At 48.2% G+C, this 20,337-nt stretch overlaps 1 protein-coding gene across 1 annotated transcript in view; it reads left to right on the forward strand.

Annotated features, from left to right (window-relative positions):
- Window positions 1–11,030: 11,030 nt before the first annotated feature.
- SPSB4 (splA/ryanodine receptor domain and SOCS box containing 4) overlaps window positions 11,031–20,337 on the forward strand; it is an 80,168-nt gene continuing 70,861 nt past the window's right edge. Inside the window, exon 1 of the mRNA XM_041734491.1 lies at window positions 11,031–11,555. The gene's annotated coding sequence lies outside the window, so the exon portion shown is untranslated. The remainder of the gene's footprint in view (window positions 11,556–20,337) is intronic.

Here is a 20,337-nt window from a genome sequence, read left to right on the forward strand (position 1 = left end):
TAAGATAATTCAATGAAAAAGATCAAATGCTTGACTACCACCCAGGTAATAGGTGATAAAAACAAAAAAACAAAAAACAAAAACTTCAAGCAGCACTATAGATCAGGTAATGTGGAGTAGGCATCTTTCAGCTGGGTAGGCGGGATATATTCCAAGTTATTAATTCCGCATGTGCTCAGGGCTAGCCATCCTCAGTGATGGCCTGACCTAGCTTCCACTCAGCAGAAGGGGTGCTCTTCATGTTAGTAGTGGGGGGTAGTGCCACCAACCAGGGCTTTGGAGTCACCCACACCTGTATTCAAGTTTCAGCTCTGTTGTTTCTTTCTTTTTTTTTTTTTTTTTTTCAGATTTTATTTATTTATTCATGAGAGAGAGAGAGAGAGGCAGAGACATGGGCTTAGGGAGAAGCAGGCTCCATGCAGGGAGCTCAAAGTGGGACTTGATCCCAGGACTCCAGGACCACACCCTGGGCCAAAGGCATGTGCTAAACCGCTGAGCCACCCAAGGATCCCCTCTGTTGTTTATTTCTGCATAAGGCTGGGCTGTAAACATAAGAAAATCCTGGGAATAGATGATATTATACACCTTTGATAAGATAACAAGTAATGAAAGCTGTGCATACAGACACACAGTGAGAGTTCCCTTTGCAACTTTCACGGGTTTACTTTTGTGCCCCAGCAAAGCCCTATTTAACCACCATTATCCTCACAGCCACACAGCGGCCTCAGCCTAGTGTACCAACAGCCAGCTTTGAGCATTAGACACCAGAGAAATGAGAGCCCAGAGGACCCATGAAGAGTAAATACTGGCCAAATCCTTATAGATGTCACCTCCCTTAGCGTGTACAACTCTCTGTGTTAGTTATTATTGTCCCATTTTATATAAGAAAAAATGAGGATTGTAGAAATCAGTTAAAAAGCTTAAAGTTCTGTGATGTGACCCTGCTGTGATCTGCCTTCTATCCCACCACCTCATCCCAGTATACCAAGATGCTTTATGATGATGGAACTCTCTAGATCTCTGGTGTAGGTGTGCATTTATGTGTGTGTGTGTGTGTGTGTGTGTGTGTGTGTGTCCTTATTATCTTGTCCTGCACCAAGTTCAGTGTTCATTGGATAAGTTTGGCATGTCTGTCACTAAGTATCACCTTTTCTTACAGTAACTCAGGTGTGTTCCAGAGTGTCTTGGGTGCTGAGACCTCTGGGCCCCACTAGTTCTAATTATCTAAGAAGTAAAGGGCAATAGGATGCAGCATGGAATGGCCTGGGATCTGTAGCTATGTCAGTATGCAAATCATCTATTTCTATGTAAATTAGTCCAAGGAAATGGTGTTTGGGATCCTGGGATGAATCTTTTTCTCCTGTACATGATATAAAATATTTCTGGTGCATGTGACCCTCTGCGGCTAGATTGAAACAGTTTTTGAAAAATTAGACTTCACTTTTTAGAGCAGTTTTAGGGATACAGCAAAATTGAGCAGATTTTGCCTGTACCCTCTGCTCCAACACATGCATACCTTCCCTCGTTGTTGACATCCCCCACTGAGGGGTGCATTTTTTGCAATTGATAAACCTACATTGACACAGCAGTGTCACCCAAAGTCCAGTTTCCCCTAGGGTCATTCTTGCTGATGTTCCAAGTAAGATGAACTTAAAGAGATCTACATGAAGATGCATTATAATTTAAATGTCAGAAGTTAAAAACAAGGAGAGAATATTGAAAGTAGCAAGAGAAAAACAATTTGTAATGTGCAAAGGAACCTCCATAAAACTATCAGGAGATTATTCAGAAATTTTGCAGGGCAGAAAGAAGTGGTCTGCAATATATTCAAAGCACTGAAAGAAAAACTTCCAACCAAGAATACTCCATCTGATAAAGTTACCAGTAATTGTACTGCTGGGGATTTACCCGAAAGATACAGATGCAGTGAAACGCCGGGACACCTGCACCCCGATGTTTATAGCAGCGATGTCCACAATAGCCAAACTGTGGAAGGAGCCTCGGTGTCCATTGAAAGATGAATGGATAAAGAAGCTGTGGTCTATGTATACAATAGAATATTCCTCAGCCATTAGAAACGACAAATACCCACCTTTTGCTTCGAGGTGGATGGAACTGGAGGGTATTATGCTGAGTGAAGTAAGTCAATCGGAGAAGGACAATCATTATATGGTCTCATTCATTTGGGGAATATAAAAAGTAGTGAAAGGGAATAAAGGGGAAAGGAGAAAAAATGAGTGGGAAATATCAGAAAGGGAGACAGAACAGGAGAGACTCCTAACTCTGGGAAATGAACAAGGGGTAGTGGAAAGGGAGGTGAGTGGGGGTTGGGGGTGACTGGGTGACGGGCACTGAGGGGGGCACTTGATGGGATGAGCACTGGGTGTTATTCTATATGTTGGCAAATTGAACACCAATAAAAAAAAAGAACCATGGGAAAGAAAAAAAAGAATTGGAGGAAAGAATGAGTTTCTTCAGACAAACAGAAGATAAAAGAGTTCATAGTCACTAGGCTGGCCTTTTAAGAAATGTTGAAGGGACTTCTTTAAACTGGAAAGAAAGGGCACTAATTAGTCACAAGTAAATATAGGAAAGAATAAACCTCACTGGAAAGATACGTATATAGTAAAGGTAGTGGATTAACCACTTACAATGCTAATATGAAAGTTACATTCAAAAGTATTAAAAATAACTATATAGTTTTTTTTTTTTTATGATAGTCACACAGAGAGAGAGAGAGAGAGGCAGAGACATAGGCAGAGGGAGAAGCAGGCTCCATGCACCGGGACCCGATGTGGGATTCGATCCCGGGTCTCCAGGGCCAAAAGCAGGTGCTAAACCATTGTGCCACCCAGGGATCCCCTAAAAATAACTATATAATAATTAGTTAAGGGGTACACAAGATAAAAAGACGTAAACTGTGACATCAAAAACATAAAATGGGGGGAGTAAAAATGTTGAGCTTTAGAAAGGGATCAGACTTAAGTTATTATGAACTTAAAATAGACTTTTACAGATAGAAGCTGTAAGCTTTTATAACTTACATATAACTTACATATAACTGCTTTTACATATAAGCAGTTATATGTAAGCCTCATGGTAACAACAAAGCAAAACCTATACTAAATATACAGAAGGTAAAGAGAAAGAATTATAAGCATACCACTAAAGAAAGTCATCAAACCACAAAGGAAGAGAACAAGAGAAGAAAGAAGCTGAGAGGAACTAGAAAGAAAATTGATAAACAATTAACAATATGGCAATCAGTACATACCTGTCAATAATTATTTTAAATATAAGTGGACTAAATTTTCCAAACAAAAGACGTATAGTTGCTGAATGGATAAAAACCAAGACTCATCTATATCCTGCCTACAAGATATACACTATAGATGCAAGGACACACATGGAATGAAAGTGAAGGGATGGGAAAAGGCATCCTATGCAGATGGAAACCAAAAGAAAGTTGGAGTAGCTACACTTAAATCAGACAAAATAGCCTTTAAAACAAAAGTGTAATAAGAGACAAAAATGGGTGTCACATAACGATGAAGGGGTCAAACCAACAATATTTACAACCAACATTTGTAAATATTTATGTACCCAACATAGGCGCACCTAAATATATGAAGCGAATATTATCAGACCTAAAAGGAGAGCTAGACAGCAACCCAATAATAGTAGAGGGTTTTAATATCCTACTTACACCAATGGGTGGATCACTCAGCCAGAAAATCAATTAGGAAACATTAGCTTTAAATGACATGTAGGACCAGATGGACTGGCAGACAATATACAGAACTTTGCATCTAGAAAAACACAAAATACACATTCTTCTTAAGTGCAAATGAAACATTTTCCTAGATAGATTATATGTTAGGGCATAAAACAAGTCTTAATGCATTTAAAAGGACTGAAATCATAGGAAGCAATTTTTACCACAATGGTATGAAATAAAATAATTGTGTGACGAAAACTGGAAAATTCATAAATGTGCTGAGATTAAACACAAGTTACTGAACAATCAATGGGTCAAAGAAGAAACCAAAAGAGAAAGAAAAAATATCTTAAGACAAATAAAAATAGAAATATACCAAAATCTGTGGGATGTAGCAAAAGCAGTTCTAAGAGGGAAGTTCATAGTGATAAATGCCGCCCTCAAAAAAAGAAAAGTCTTTTCTTTTTTAAGATTTTAAAAATTATTTATTTGATAGAAAAAAGAGCATACAACTAGGGGAGGGGCAGAGGGAGAGAGAGAAACAGACTCCCCAGTGAGTGGAGAGCCAGAGGCAGGGCCCAATCCCAGGGCCCTCAGTTCAGGACCCAAGCTGAAATCAAGAGTTGGACACTCAACCAACTGAGCCACCCAGGCACCCCTAGAAAAAAGAAAAGTTTTAAATAACCTAACTTTGTACCTCAAGGGACTAGAAAAATAAGAATAAATTAAGCCAAAAGTTAGCAGGAGGGAAATAACAAGATTAGAGCAGAAATAAATGAAAGAGAGACTAAGAAGACAATAGAAAAGATCAGTGAAACTAAGCTGGTTATTTGAAAAGATAAACAAAATTGATTAGCATATAGCTGGACTCACCAAGAAAAAAAAGAAAGAGGACTCAAATAAGCAAAATCAGATTTGAAAGAGAAGATGTTACAACTAATACCACAGAAATACAAAGTTCGTAATTATATACTAACAAATTGGGTAATCTAGAAGAAATGGATAAATTCCTAGAAACATACAACCTAGCAAGACTGAATCATGATGAAATAAAAAAATTGGGGCAGACCAATTACTAACACGGAAATTGAATCAGCAATCAAAAGCCTTCCAACAAATAAAAGCCCAGCCGCAGATGGATTCACTGGCAAATTCTACCAAACATTCAGAACATTCTCAAACTCTTTCAAAAACAGACTGACTCTTGATTTTGGCTTGGGTCATGATCTCAGGGTCATGAGATCTAGACCTGTGGGGGCTCTGTGCTGGGCATGGAACCTGCTTAAGATTCTGTATCTCCCTCTCCCTTTGCCCTCCCCTCCTCCTCTCACGTACTCTCTCTCTCTCTCTAAAAAATAAAAACACAAAAAGCACAAAAACAACCAACAACAACAAAAGAAGAGGCAAGAACTCTTCTCAATTTATTTTATGAGGCCAGCATTATCTTGATAACAAAACCAGACATGACACCACAAGAAAAGAAAATTATAGGCCAATATCCCTGATGAACATAGATGCAAAAATCCTTGACAAAATATTAGCAAACTGAATTCAATAATACATTAAAAGGACCATACATCATCATCAAGTGGGATTTGTTTCCGGGAGATGAGGATATGAGTTGTTGTGATGCACCACATTAACAAAATGAAAGATGAAAACCATATGATCATCTTAATAGATGCAGAAAAAATCATTTGACAAAATTAAAGATCCATTTTTAAAAAAGATTTTATCTATTTATTTGAGAGAGACTGAAAGCATGAGCCAGGAAGGAGGGGCAGAGAAAGAAGGAGAAACTGACTCCCAGGACCCTGAGATCATGACCTGAGCCAAAGACAGATGCTTAACCAGCTGAGCCACCCAGGTGCCCCTCAACATCTATTTATGATAAAAATTCTTAACCAAGAGTAGGTATAGAAGGAACATACCTCAACATAATAAAGGCCATATATGATCAACAGCTTCACACTCAGTGATAAAAAGTTGAAAGCTTTTCCTCTAAGATCAAGACAAGGATGCCCACTCTTGACACTTTTATTCAATGTAGTATTGGAAGTCCTAGCTACAGCAAATAGGCAAGAAAAAAAAAAAGGCACCCAAATTGGAAAAGAAAAAATAAAACTGTCACTATTTGTCACTCTTTGCAAATGACATATTATATAGAGAAAATCCTAAAGACTGCATCAAAAAGCTGTTAGAGCTGATAAGTGAACTCAGTATAGTTGCAGGATACAAAAGCAATATACAAAAATCTATTATATTTCTATACACTAATAAACCATCAGAGAAGTTAAGAAAAAGTCAATCACAATTGCATCAAAAAGAATGATTTTTTTTAAAAAAGGAATTTTTTAAAATTTAAAAGGAATAAGTTTAACCAAAGAGATGAAAGACCTATATATTGAAAACTTTAAGACATTAATGGAAGAAAATGAAGAAGACACAAATAAATGGAAAGATATTCTGTGCTCCTGGACGGGAGAAATCAATATTGGTAAAAACAATCTAAAGATTTAATGCAATCTCTACCAAAATTCCAATGGCATTTTTCACAGAAATAGAACAAATGATCCTAAAATGTGTAAGGAACCACAAAAGATCCTCAAAAGCCAAAGCAATCTTGAGAAAGAAAAACAAAGCTAGAGGTATCACACTCCCTGATTTCAAACTATATTACAAAGCTATAGTAATTAAAACAGTATGGTATTAGCGTAAAAACAGACACCTAAATTAAAAGAACAGAATAGAGTGTCAAGAAATAGAACGATGCATATATGATCAATTAATTTACAACAAAGGAGCCAAAAATACACAATGGGGAAAGGACAGTCTCTTTAATAAATGGTGCTGGGAAAACTGGACAGCCACATGTAAAGGAATGAAACTTGATCACTATCTTACAGTATACACACAAAAATCACTCAAAATGGATTAATGACTTGAATGTAAGACATGAAACCATAAAACTCCTAAAAGAAAATATAGGCAGTAAGCTCCTCAACATACATCTTGGTGGTGATTTTCTGAATCTGACATCAAAAAGTAAAAGCAACAAAAGTAAATTAAATTTGTGGGAATCATACTAAAAAATCATGCCTAGCAATGGAAACCACTGACAAAATGAAAAGGCAACCTACAGAGTGGGAGATAATATTGACAAATCCTGTATTTGTTAAAGGGCTAATTTCAAAATCTATAAAGAATTCATTCAACTCAACAGCAAAAACCAATCCTATTTAAAAATAGGCAGAAGTTTAAAAAAATCTTAAAAATTAAAAAAAAATAGCTAGAAGATCTGGATAGACATTTTCCTCAAAGAAGACAAACAGATGGCCAACAGGCATGTGAGAAGATGCTCAACATCACTAATAATCAGGGAAATGCAAACCAAAATCACAATGAGTTATCTCCTCACACCTGTTAGAATGCCTAGAATTAAAAAGATAAGAGATATGTATTCATTGGCAGAATACCTGAGAATGTTGATAAAAGGGAACCCTTGTGCAATGTTCATGGGATATAAATTGGTGCAGCCACAACAGAAAACAGTACGGAGGTTCTTCAAAAAATTAAAAATAGGAGTACCACATGATCCAGGAGTTCCAATTTTGGGTATTTATCTGAAGAAAATGAAAACACTCAAAAAGATAGCTGTACCCCATATTCACAGCAGCATTATCTGCAATAGTCAAGATATGGAAACAACCCAAGTGTCCACTGATGAATGAATAAAGAAATTGTGATATATATATATATATATATATATATATATATATCTGTATATATATATCTATACAGAATGGGAAATTATTCAGCCATAAAAAAATGAAATCTTGCAATTTATGATAACATGGATAGACGTAAAGGGCATTCTGCTAAGTGAAATAAGTCAAAGACGAATACCCTATGATCTTTTTTATACATGGAACCTAAAAAAATAAGAACAAAAATAAAATGAGCTCTAGAAAGAGAGAGGTGGTTGCCAGAAGTGGTGGTTGCCAGAAGTGGTGGATGGGGATGGAAGAAACAGGTGAAAGGGGTAAAAAAGAGAGAAAAATAGATCTCTAGCCAAGGACAGTGCCCATGTTCTATTTTACTACTTTTAATATTAAATCTACCATTGTATCCTCAGTACATGAGTGTATATTTTCCAAGTTGTCTAAATTAAACTCCAATATGTAGTAACCAAAATAAAAATTTATATTTTTGGTTTTTTTTTTATTTTTTTATGATAGGAACACAGTGAGAGAGAGAGAGGCAGAGACACAGGCAGAGGGAGAAGCAGGCTCCATGCACCGGGAGCCTGATGTGGGATTCGATCCCGGATCTCCAGGATCGCGCCCTGGGCCAAAGGCAGGCGCCAAACCGCTGCGCCACCCAGGGATCCCTATATTTTTGTGCATAGCGTACACACCATAGACTGATAGTCAATATAAAATAGTACTTTAGGTCATTTCTGAGGTCCCCAAAAGGCTCATCATTAAATACACTGGATTGGGCTCTGTAGGAATCATGTTATTGAGTCTGAAAAAAAAAAAATGTTGTAATGGAATGTGGTAGATGTAGTGTAGTCCCTTAAATCAGTTATTAAAAAATACTTTTTAAAAACAGATGCTTTGAAACTAGTAGAAATTATTGATGCTGAGAATACATTTGATTTAAAAAATTCTGTTTTCAATGCAAAGCTAAACTTCTAAACAGATACTATTTTCACAGACTCTGAGTTATGATTAAATATATAGTTGGGCTGACACAGTGTAGCAGTTGAAATAGAATCTGGGAAGGTAGGAAGGAAGGCAGGAAAGAAGGGAGGGAAGGAGGGGAAAAAAGAAAGAAAGAAAATGAACTAATTAATTAATTTTGCTAAGTTAGTGAAAAATCTCCCACTCCAGTATCTGACCACCTTCAATATCTGAACTAATTCCCCATCCCTCACCCTGGTCTGCTTTCAGCAAGAGCCCTGTGGAGTCTGTCCAGCAAGAATCCTCCTCACCCCTGATGTGTGCTCTTAGTAATTTTCTACCCACTGCCCCCGACCCAGCTCCTTGGCTATAAATTCCCCCTTGTCCATGTATTCAGAGTTGAGCCTAATCTCTCTCCCCTAAAACAAACTCCCCTTGTAGTAGCCCCCCCAGAACAAAGTCTTCCTTACCGTCTTTAACAGGTGTCAAGAATATTTTTTTAACATTGTGTTTGTTCACCCAATGAATTATCATCGTAAGCCGTGAAAATGAAGGAACTATAATTGCATGTGTCAATGCAGATGAATCTTGTTGAGTCTAAAGAGCAAGTTGTAGAAGACATGATACAGGGGCAGCCCAGGTGGTGCAGCGGTTTAGCCCTTGCCTTTGGCCCAGGGTGTGATCCTGGAGTCTCGGGATCGAGTCCCACATTGGGCTCCCTGCATGGAGCCTGCTTCTCCCTCTGCCTGTGTCTTCCTCTTTCTCTCTCTAGCTCTCAAGAATAAATAAAATCTTACAAAAAAAGAAAAAAAAAGAAAACAAGATATAGTATAGCATTAATAAAGTTCCAAAACCAAGAACATAAAACTAACCAAAATAATGACAATGTTTAGGTATATATATAACTTTTTTTCAAATGTCTGCATGTGTGTTTATAGACACACACACACATATATATTTTATATATATATATATAAAATTTCCAAGGAAATGATAAACCTTAACAATCAGGAAAGTGGTTTTATGTGAAGCAGAGGCAAAAGGATGTGCTAGGAAAGGAGCACATGGGGTTGGATGGCGGGATCATGGGTGTTTATTATATTGTGAATAAATACAGAAATAAATTTAGGCCCCAGGAAGACTCCCTGGAGCAGATGATGGGGAGTACAGGCAGAGAGCTGAAGGGTGAATCCGAGTTACCTGGGGTCGGGCTGTACCAAGGACAAAGGTCAGTGTGTGCAAAGGCCTGTGTCTGGGAGAGAGAGCTTGACTTGCTGGAGCTGCCTCGGGGTGGGGTGGGGTGGGGGGTGTCCCAGTGAGGCCGGGTCCACAGCAAAGCTGCAGAAGAGTGAGACTGAAGGAGGGGAGCCCTAGTGAGGTAGGAAGTGGGAAGCGATCCTGTAGGCCAGGCTGTACCCTGAAGGGGTGGAGGAGGGAGCCGTCATGCTGGTGTTATGAAGACACCTCTGGCAGTGCAGGGGAAGTAAGTAGGCCGTCCCCGAGCAGCCTAACCACTGTCTGTGCCGCCGGCAGGCTTCGGCAGCACCTTGGGCTCACACTCCGGTCAGGCTGCAGGCTGCGTGGGCTCTGTGCTGGGGTAGCTACCTAGCCAGGCCACCATCCTGCCCCAGGGGCTAATTGGCCTAACCACCTCCACCTGGAATCATTCCCAGAAATGCCCTTCCCCGTCCGGGAAAGGAGCCCCAGAACCTCCATCCAAACATTCCCCTCCCTGGTTTGAACTGTCTTCACCAGTCTGTGTCCTTGGCGACCCGGGCGCTCTGCATTTAGGCTCCCAGGCGCCTGGCCCCGAGGGGCCCGGGGGCAGACCCAGTGATTGTGGAATATGGGAGCGAGGCCAACCCGGGGAGCGCACGCGGACACCCAGACCCGGAACTTTTAATTTCCCAGAGGAGGCCCAGAAGCTTCGAAGCAGCCTCCCGGGGCCCCCCTGCCCCACCCCCCTGCCCCACCCCCCTGCCCCACCCCGCCCCTCCCCTCCCCTCCCCACCCCCGCTCTGGCCGCGCCCTCTTCCTCCCCTCGGGCTGGGGCGCTCCGGAGCCCGCGGAGCAGAGACCCAGGGCCCCGCGCGTCGGGCGGCGGAAGGCCCCGGGAAGCAGGTGCAGGACGCGGTTGGAATCCGAGGAGTTGGCGCCCGCTCCTTAAAAATAAAGTGTGGACACGTGTCTGAGGAGGAGGCTATCAAAGCGTCCTCTCTCCCCGCGGCTTGCTTCCCACGTGCGTCGGGAAGAAGCCCCAGAGCCGCCGAGTGACCGTGGGTGTCTCCCCCGCGGGCACCCCCAGCTCCCCGCGCCTGGAGGAGGGAGCGCCCGAGCGCATGAATGGGTGGGGGAGGGAGCGCGGCGAGCGGGCGGGTGAATGGCGACGGCGCAGGGGCGCGGGCGCGGCGCGGGCTCCACTTCCCTCTCCCGCCAGCTGGTGGCCTCGGGAAGGTGGCGGCGCCGGCGGCCCGGGCTGGGACGGGCCGGGCGCGGGATGGCGGGGGAAGGGGCGTTCCCGGCGGCCGCGCCTTCCGCGGCTATTGGATTAGTGGCCTTCGGGGATGAGCTCAGCCGGATCGGCTTTCAGCTGCAGCCTCGGGCCGGCGGGGCAGGCGGGGAGCGGGCGGCGGAGGGGGAGGCGGCGGCTGCAGCATCCAGGGCTGGCCGCGGCGGCCGGCGCGCCCCGCGCACAAAGGCGCGCAGCCCCCGGGGAGGGCGATGAGCGCCCCGCCGCGCGGGCCCGGGCCCCGGCTCCAACTACCGCTGCGCGCGCCCGGGGCGCCGGGGGCGGGGGCCGGGGGCCGAGGCGCGGCCCGTGAGCCCTGAGCCCGGGGCCGGCGCGGAGCTAAGCACGGCGGGAGCGCGGGCCTCGGCGCGCCCCGGGGTCCGCGCGGGGAGGCGCTGCCGCGCTCGCTGCCGAGCCCCGCGCCCCGCCGCCGTGCCCGCGCGCCAACTTCCCAAGAACGGCCAACTCCAGGCCGCCGTGCCGGGCGCCGGCGGGGAGGACGCGCCCTGGCCGCGGGGAGCCGGCCGGCGTCTCCGGGGTGGCTCGGGCGCCCCTGAGTGGGCGGCGGCGGCGGGCTCTCGGCGCAGCGCAGGACGCGCCAGCCCCGCGACCCCCCCGGCGGCCGCCCGCCCTCCCTTTTATGGTGAGTACCGTCGGCTCCTGGCGAGGGGCGCGCGGGGCGCGCGGGAGCTCCTGGCGCGGGTCCTGCCCGGGTTCCCGGGAATTCCCGTCCGCGGGCTGTGGCCGTGCGGACCCGCCGCTTTGCGTCCAGGCTTGGGGCATTTGGGGCTTCGGGGCTGGCCCCTGATGCCGTAGGTTCGAAGCTTGCTGCCTCTCGGGGTGATGGAGACGGCGCGGAAAACTGCTCCCCGAGCCTCCCAGCCCGCGTTTGGGCGCAAGATCCGTCATTCATTTGCGGGGTGACCTTGGGCCAGGCGCCAAACCTCAGTTTCCTCATCTGTAGGATGGGGCTGATCACGGTACCCGCTTTATAGGGGCATTGGCAGATTTATGAGGTGATGCTCCTGTGCCTGGCACATAGGCGGTGCTCGGCCCGATGCTGGCCGGCGTTATTATTAGCGGTGCGAGCCCAAGCGTGTCACAACTTTCCGGAGCTGTAGCCGCTCCCTCGTCTGTATAATGGGGACCGAGTAAATTCTGGGGGTCTGTTCGTCGGGGTGCGTGTGGGGGGAGGGGATTCGGAGCTCTGGAAGTCAAGGGCCTGGCACGCAGGAGGCTGTGATGAAGGGGTGGCTGTGGTTGCCGGTTACTCTGGACGCCGGGTGGGGAGGCTGGTCGCCCGGCCTGAGCGCCGCCGGGGCCAGTTTCTGGCCTCGCTTGGAGACAAACTTGGTGATGCTCAGGAAGGGAGGGGTCGCGAGCTCCGCGAGCCACGGGCTGGGGTGCAGGGGTGCAGGGGTAGGAGGTGGGGTCCGGGAAGGAGGGAGGAGGGCGGAGCCTGGAGCGCGGCAGGGGTGTCCGCCGGGGGTGGGGGGTGCGCAGGACGCGCCACGGGCTCACAGCCAGGAGGGGACACCGAGCCCAGGACCTCACCGGGCTGGGGTAAACTGAGGAAGCGCCCCCCCCCCCAGCCACCCTAAGGGCTGAGCGTGGACGACTGCGGACTGGAAGGGAGGGGAGGGCACCTCGGTGCCGCTGTCACCAGGAGGTGGAGAGCTCTGGGCTCTGGAGTCAGGCTAGAGTTCGAATTCCGCCTCCACCGGCAGCCCTCGCTGTGACCTTGGGCCGGTACTCTAATCTGTCCCAGCTCGGTTTCCTCCTCTGCCCTATCCTCCACGGGGGGGGGGGGGGGGGGGGGCGGCTGTGGGGTGAAGATAGGAGTTCTCTCCTCTCTAGGAATCCGAGCCCCCACTCCTCCACCCACCTTCTGGCCCTCCCCGCAATCTGATGAGCCTAAATCTGGAAGACGTGAAATGTTATGCTTGAGCCTCAGGGAAACGCTATTAAAAGGAGACTCCGGGATCTGCCCACCCTCTTCCCCACCGGTCAGGCACCATCAGATCAGAGCACTGACTCTCTCCCAGTCTCTCCACCTTCTCCCCTCTAGCCTCCAACCAAATCCTGCAGCTTCTGTCGCTCAGGCTGGTAGGGGACTCCCTCTCCCCCCTCCCCCTCCCCCACCTTCATCTCTTTCTGAAGGTCTGCAGATTAATGAAGTTCGTAGAAAGACAAAAGTGTCAATAGCGTGCTATAAGCATGCTTTACACGAGGGCCTATCCCTCTGAAGTACATACCCTCCAACTGATTCAATTTTTAAAACTTCCTTAAAAAGTAATCCTAAAAAGAATTTAAACTACCTCTGGCAAACAGCAACGTTCAACCTGCTGGCCATTTCACTCAAGTATCTCTCAAATGTCTTGTATTTCTGTTTCCTTTCAAAGACTGATACATTTGGTTATATAAAAAGAAAATCTGCAGGGAAAAGAAACCACCAGCAATAGTCAAGAGATACAGGACAGACTAGGGGTAGAATTGCCACTCCTATCACAAAGGGCTCGTTTCTTTCATATGTAAAAGGTTCCTCAAGTCAATAAGCAGAAGATCAAAACTGGACAAAGACCATAAACAGTCCACACAAGACGAAATTGAAATGATACTTAAACGTATGACAGGATGCTCTACCTCCCTCAATAAGAAGAGTGCAAGGTAAAACTACAGTAAGATACATTTTTTCACGTATCAGATTAGCAGGCAGTAGCAATAAGCATTTATCAGAAACATCTTTTATTTATTTATTTTTAAAGATTTTATTTATTTATTCATGAGAAGGAGAGACATAGGCAGAGGGAGAAGCAGGCTCCTCACAGGGAGCCCGATGTGGGACTCTATCCTGGACCCTGGGATCACACCCTGGGCTGAAGGTGGCGCTAAACCGCTGAGCCACCGGGGCTGCCCCCCAGAAACATCTTTTAAAAATATAAGTGCATTGGGGCACCTGAGTGGCTTAGTTGGGTTAAGCATCGGAGCCTTGATCTCAGGTCAGGTCTTGATTTCAGGGTTGTGCATTCAAGCCCCACACTGGGCTCCAATCTGGCCTACCTGAAAAAAAATCCATCAGTCAAAGCCCTCTCTATCTTAGAACCTCCTCAAGGCTGCCCTGCACTAGAATCAACGGACTCCAGGGTCTTCCAGGCCTGGTTACTGTCCCCTTCTCCCTTTGTCATCATTTTCTTCTCTCATTGCCTTCTACCCCCTGGCCTTTCTGGTTTTGCTGTTCCCCCTGCCTTGACTACTTTTTCTCTTTCTCCTCATCTATTTTGCTTGCTTCCTTTTTTTTTTTTTTTTTTTAGAGAGAGAGAGAGAAAGAGTGTGAGTGGGTAGGGGGTGGAGACGGAGAGAGAGACTCTCAAGTAGACTCTGCAGCGGAGCCCAACACAGGGCTTGATCTTACAACCCCGAGATCACAACCTGAGCCAAAATCAGTCACCACCGTGGGCTCACACTTCACTTAAGACTTGCTTCTTCTGACTTGGGTAGGCCTGTCCTTGGGGGACTTTACTCTTCTCCCAGAGTTTCTCATTCCTTTGTGAAGAGACTCAGTTTAACTTACCATATGGGGGCTACTTAATTCCCCCTGAGTTGCCTGGCCTGTTGTCCCATAGCCAGGCTCCTGAAAGGTCTCTTTTCTGTTGGTATAAGAACGAAGGGTCTCCGGCAACTCCCTGGCTAGACTCAGGTCATTTGTGTGGAAAATCAGGGCGGTGGTGGGACCTGGAGTGAAGTGATCCGAAGTTTCTGCTTCACAGTCATTTAAAAAAAAGTAAGTACATAAGGGCTCCTGAGTGACTCAGTTGGTTGAGCTTCCAACTTGGTTTTGGCTCGGGTTGTGATCTTGGGGTTGTGGGATTGAGCCCCATGTGGGGCTCTGTGCTCAGCATGGAGTCTGCTTGAGATTCTCTCTCTCTCTCTCTCTCTCTCTCTCTCTCTCCCTCTGCCCCTCCCCCTGCTGGCTTTCTAAATCACGCTCTCTCCCTCAAATAAATAAGTAGAATCTTTAAAAAAAAATAAGTACATAAATGTGTGCACTTATATAAACATAACCATACATATTTGGTAAAGAAGATCAATAGCAAAAAATACATAAGATATCAACACATATTAAAATAAAACACGGTTCCTAAATAAGTCAGCTAGTTTATCTGCTGCTGCTCAGCTCAGGAAATAAGAATCTGGAGGCTGTGAGAAACACTTGTCTGTGCTGAACCCTTTGGGAAAGAGGATGGTGAACCCAAATCAGGTATCGTGGGCCCTGTGGGCCTTTCCAGGGCAGTGTTGACCACATGTGATTTTTGCTTCACATTATTGAGTTTAGAACTTAATCCCCATTGAAGATGTGTACTTTAATTATGAGAAAAAAATATTTGTTGTTAAAAATCCAAACTACACAAGAGATGTGGAGTAGATATTCCTTCTTCAACCCCACTAGTAGTTTCTCACCTAGCCAGAGGTAGCAGGTGCTAGCTAGATGCTGGCAGGAGGTAGAGGAGAGCTGGGTGCTGGGTGCTGGCTCTGCCAACAAGAAATGCAGCATGTGGTGCAGAAGACAACAAGGACGAGGATGCAGGGAGATGGAGGGCTGGCACAGAGGCTGCCCGGCCTGCTTGCAGGGAGAAATCAGCCAGCCAAAGGAAAGTGGGAAGGTGCCCAGAGAACGTATGGATGAGATGTAGTGCTCCAGGGAGTCTGACATGGCTGCTCTGAGCTGGGCCATGCTGGGAGGCAGTGTGGGAGAAACAAATGTGAGCAGGCCTTGGGGACTGTTGTGCCAAGCTCTGGGGTGCAGCTTCCCCCTGAGAAGGCACCTGGAGAGATGAATGACAAGATGGATGATGGCTTGGTCAGACTGACCCCTTGGCAGCATGGGAGGGGGGTTAGGAGACACAGACTGGAGTCAAGGAGCCCCGTTAAGGAGACCATTGCTGTAACTGGAGCAACAGCAGAGCTAAGGGAGAGCTGAAGTTGCTGAGTGAGAGCTGGAGAGATGGAGGGACCCCCAGCAGAAACTAGGGTGTACAGAGAGGAACTTGGTATACTGGAGAGGGATGAAACTGTGGCTCAGCCCTGGACATGTAGGTTATGAGATGCCAGTGGGTCCCCAGATGTCTGACATCTGGAGGGGGTGAGCATGCCCCCAACCCCCGGCGGGGAGGCTTGTGGTAGAAAGAGGCCAGCTGGCTTTACAAGGTTGTTGGAAGGAGCACCTAATCTGGTGATGGTCAGAGGCTTCCAGAAAGAGGGATCTGGTGCTGAGGGGAGAAGGCAGGGCCGGAGACCCAGTTTGGAAGAATCGGCAAGAAGCCAGAAATGAGAGAGGAGGAGCAGAACCTGAAGATGTGACCTAGGGGGCACCCCATTTGTTTATGGGGTAGGGAAGGTGCATCCTAGAGCCCGGAGGTGACCGGAAGCTGCCCTGAGCTCTGTACCTCCATGTGTGTGCAGAGAGAGAAGCCCAGAGCAGCTCCAGAGTCACTCACCTGGCTTAGTGCTGTGAAGGGTCATTGCTGGTGAACCCGGAGCCCTGCCTTCTCCAGGAAGGAGCTGAGATTGTTCCAGTCAGTCTGGCCACAGAGATGGCTCCCCTGTCAGCCATATACTATGAGACAAGTCAGTCACACAGATTCCTGGGGCCAAGGGCTCCCTCCCACCTGGCCCTCTTCTCCTCTCTCTGTCTCTCCCAGGTCTCCATGTTTCTCTGCTTCCTCATAAGCCCCCTTTCCTCTCTCATCCTCTCCCTGGTCTCTCAAAAATGCTCCTAGAGACACCTCAGGCTTCACAGAGGGACCTTCAGAAATCCCAGCAGGTGCCTATCGTGATCCCCTGGATCAAGCCCGAAGCATGAATAAATTTGCTTTTCTTTCAGGCATCCTGAGTTTTCCCACAACCAGTCACGCCAAATAAATGGGAGATAAATGAGGGGCTGGCCATGAAGATTATTGTGTTTCCCTCACAGAATGTTCCCCAGGAGGGTCCCAATGTGTAGCACCCTCCCCCACCACCTGTGTTCCAGCTTTGCTCTAGCCTGAGCCACGCCAGGCCTCACAGAGGCCAGCTGCCCCCCGGAACAACCCGCATGTGCCTGCAGCCGCCCTCTGCGCACAGGGGCAGCTGCAGGGTGACCAGGCCTGCCTGCCAGGGCTGCATGGGCCTTGCCGTAGGGCCTCTGGCCTCACTGCCTCAGAAGTGTGTCTCTTTCAAATGACCTTGTAGATAGAGCATGCTGGCCTGGTCTCTGACCGGCAACCTCCTTCATCCCATCCTCTGCTCCCCTTGCTGGCTGACAGCCTGAGCTTCTTCTGCCTTGGGGGCTCCTGGCTCAGTCACGCGTGGGAGGATTCCCATGGAAACCCCACAAGAAGGAGAGGCTGGGGGAAGCCTCATTGATTTGCACTCTAGGAAGACAGGCGTGAGACGGTTCCACCTGGAACTGGACAGATGGCTCTCTTTGTGAGCGCTGGGGAAGAAAGGACTTGCCCAGCCAGTTGTAGTGTGAATTCCATGCATGTATATAGACGGGAAAAAGATAATGGGCGTCTGTGGATAAAACCCTGGAGGTTCTTTAGTTCATTCGTCATTGGTGGTTTCATCCTGAATGAGCATCTTTTAATAAAACAGCCCCTCTACTTAATATTTGTGCTAAGAAAATCTTTAAAACATCCCCGTCAAACCAGGTTCAGGTAGGTATTATTGGCACCATTTGTTGTAAAAACGCAGGAATGGAGATGACAGATGAGCTCATGGAGCTCTGTACTTCCAGCTCATGCCTCTGTGGAGGTTCTTTTGCTCATTTGCTCAGGCCTGTGCGTCGTGTAGATAGATGTTCACCTAGCACTTGCTCTGAGGCAGAGCCACTCGGAGTGCTGGGGCCTGCAATGAGGAGGCCCAGACCTGCTCTCTGATGGTTCCCTAGCTGGTGGGAGGGAGGCAGCTAAGGAGACTCGTGGCCTCCAGTGATAAGTGTGGTGGACAAGTCCAGGGGCTCTGCGGGTAGGGGAGGGGGCTCCCCAGAGGTGTTGATACCGAGCCGAACTACCCGGATGTATGCATGGTTGGGGCGGGGGGGGTGTGCAGGGAGAGGGAAGGAAGGGAGGCAGCGGTGGGTTGGGACAGGGATGTGTGGGCTGCCGTGTGCCTGTTGGGAAGTTCGGCAGGGGGATGGGGGTGCAGTGGAGGGGTTTAGTGGAGGGGCACTTGGGGAGGTTAGGGTTAGGAGTCTGCACTTCATCCTGCCGTGAAGGACTGTAAGCAGGGGCATGATTAGATTAGCTTGGCTTTTTTTTTTTTTACAAATGCCATAGCAGATACTTGAAAGCAGTACGAGTCTGTTAAAGGAACTCGAATGGTATCAGACCTCACTGTTTTTCATAGTCCTTGTCATAATTCAGACCTGTCACTGGGTGTGACCCCTTTGGGGCGAGCTCTCCCTAGAGGGAAGCCATCGGGTGTTAGACTTTCCCAGATCCCCAGGGAGGCAGCATTATTGTTGGTTAAAAGCAGGAATGAAATCCACACTCACCCCTAAGTCTGAAGCCAAAGGCCGCCCTGAGGGGAGGGCGGCTCACCCAGCCATTGCCAAGTCCTGCAGCGTCGTGGGAGCGCCGTGCCCGGGAGAGCCGGCGGACGGGCCTCTGACAGTGGCACTCCTGTCCTGTGCCTCTGGAGACTGCGTGTCACATCTGCAGACCGCTGCGGCTCCTTGAGCGTCGCGGCCTCCACGCTTCATGTTTCCTCATTTCTCTGTCAGGTTGCGACACCCACCAGGGTCCCGGGAGGGGCGACTGGCGGTTTGGGGTTTTGTCTCCTCGCTCAGCTATCATTGAAGGCCCGGGGCGGACCGTCCGGGGGACCTCAGTAAGCACCCCGTCCGAGCAGAGACTAAGAAATGAAGTCTGTTTGCGGGGAGTGCGGCAGAGGGGCGCTAGGCCCCGGGCAGTGTGCCCTCTGCCTCCCGGGTTCAGAGGCGACCCGATTCCTAGTCCCAGGAAGTTGGACTTTGTTGTAGCGCCTGTGTGCCTGGCCCAGGGCCAAGTTCTGTGCTGGAGACGAGAAGAGAAATGTGACAGGCGCCCACTCCTTCTGGCTGAAGGGAGAAGGCGGGGACGGAGTCTGACCGGGCTACTGCTCTATCCCCGGCTCCCAGCACCATGGGCCCGGCACATGGCAGCTATCCTCCAAGTGTTTGTTGAGTGAATAAATGAGGACCGGGGCAGGAAGCGTGCCCGGCTGTATCTAACAAAGGGCAGCCTGGAGATGGCCAAGCGTCAGCTGCTCAGAGAAGATGACAGCGTTAGTGGCAGAATGAGGCCCCAAGTCCCCATCTCCTGACTACATCCTCTAAAAAGAGCAGAAAGCGAGACCCCCCTGAAGCTCAGTGTCACCTCCCCACACTCCTACATGTACTGTACCCTGTGTTTGAAGCACGGTGCCTGTGTCTGTGCCCTGGGGAGCAGAGAAGCCCAGGTGAAAGCTTCCTGCGCTCAGACGAACACTCCTGGAGTTAGAAAAAAAAAAAGAAAAGAAAAAGCAGATCAACAGGATCAGAGAGCCCAGGCTGGCTCTGGATGGACAGAGTTGCAGGGCAGGTGCCTGGAGGCCTGGTGGATCAGGGCAGGCTTCCTGGAGAAGGTGGAGCTGTCAGGCAGGACTGGGGAGATGAAGCAGGAAGGACTAGAAGCCCCACCCACCACTGACCTATAGCAGGGGTTTAGGATCTGGGACTCTGTTCCGAGCTTCCTTTCTCCCAGCTCTGACCTTGAGTCAGCCGGTCACCCTGTCCCTGGATTCTGGTCCTGACCATTGCCCTTGACAGTTTCCACAGGGCCAAAACCAAATGATTTAGCCCCTCTTTCCTGCATTCGTTATTCAGTTACCAGTTGCAGAGGCCATAGGAGCTGGGACCTCCCTGGGGTGAGGACTGCTGAGGCAGGGAGTCCCGCTGGGGTGCAGGGTTGCTGAGAGCAGGATAGAGCCCCCATTGCAGCCGGGCATCTGGGCTGGAAGCTAAGACGTAATCCCCTGTTGCTGAGCGTGTGCACTGACGTCCGTTCTTTGCTCCTATGAACCATCCTGCCCTCTGCTCTTTAGCTGAGTCCTAGCGCACTCCCGTGGTCGTTTCCTTAGGATGCGTTCGGGCACCGAAATGGCAAGGTCGGAGAATACACACTTTGAAGGAGCTCTTCCCATTTCCTGGGCAGCTCCTGGGTGCCCTGTGCCGTTCCAGACTCTACAGACATCCTTGCCGAGGCAGGCAAGGTTAGCACTGAGTTAGCGGCACTTTGCAGGTGAGTGTCAGAGAGGTTACGTCCCGGCCTGGGGCCCAGTGGGCAGCTGGGCATTCAAACCTGCCCTTTGTTACATTGCGAGGTTGCTAGTTTTCCAGGAGCAGATGGACCTGAGCACTCTGGTCA

This window comes from Vulpes lagopus, chromosome 19 (assembly GCF_018345385.1).
Source record: "Vulpes lagopus strain Blue_001 chromosome 19, ASM1834538v1, whole genome shotgun sequence".
Lineage (NCBI taxonomy): Eukaryota > Metazoa > Chordata > Mammalia > Carnivora > Canidae > Vulpes > Vulpes lagopus.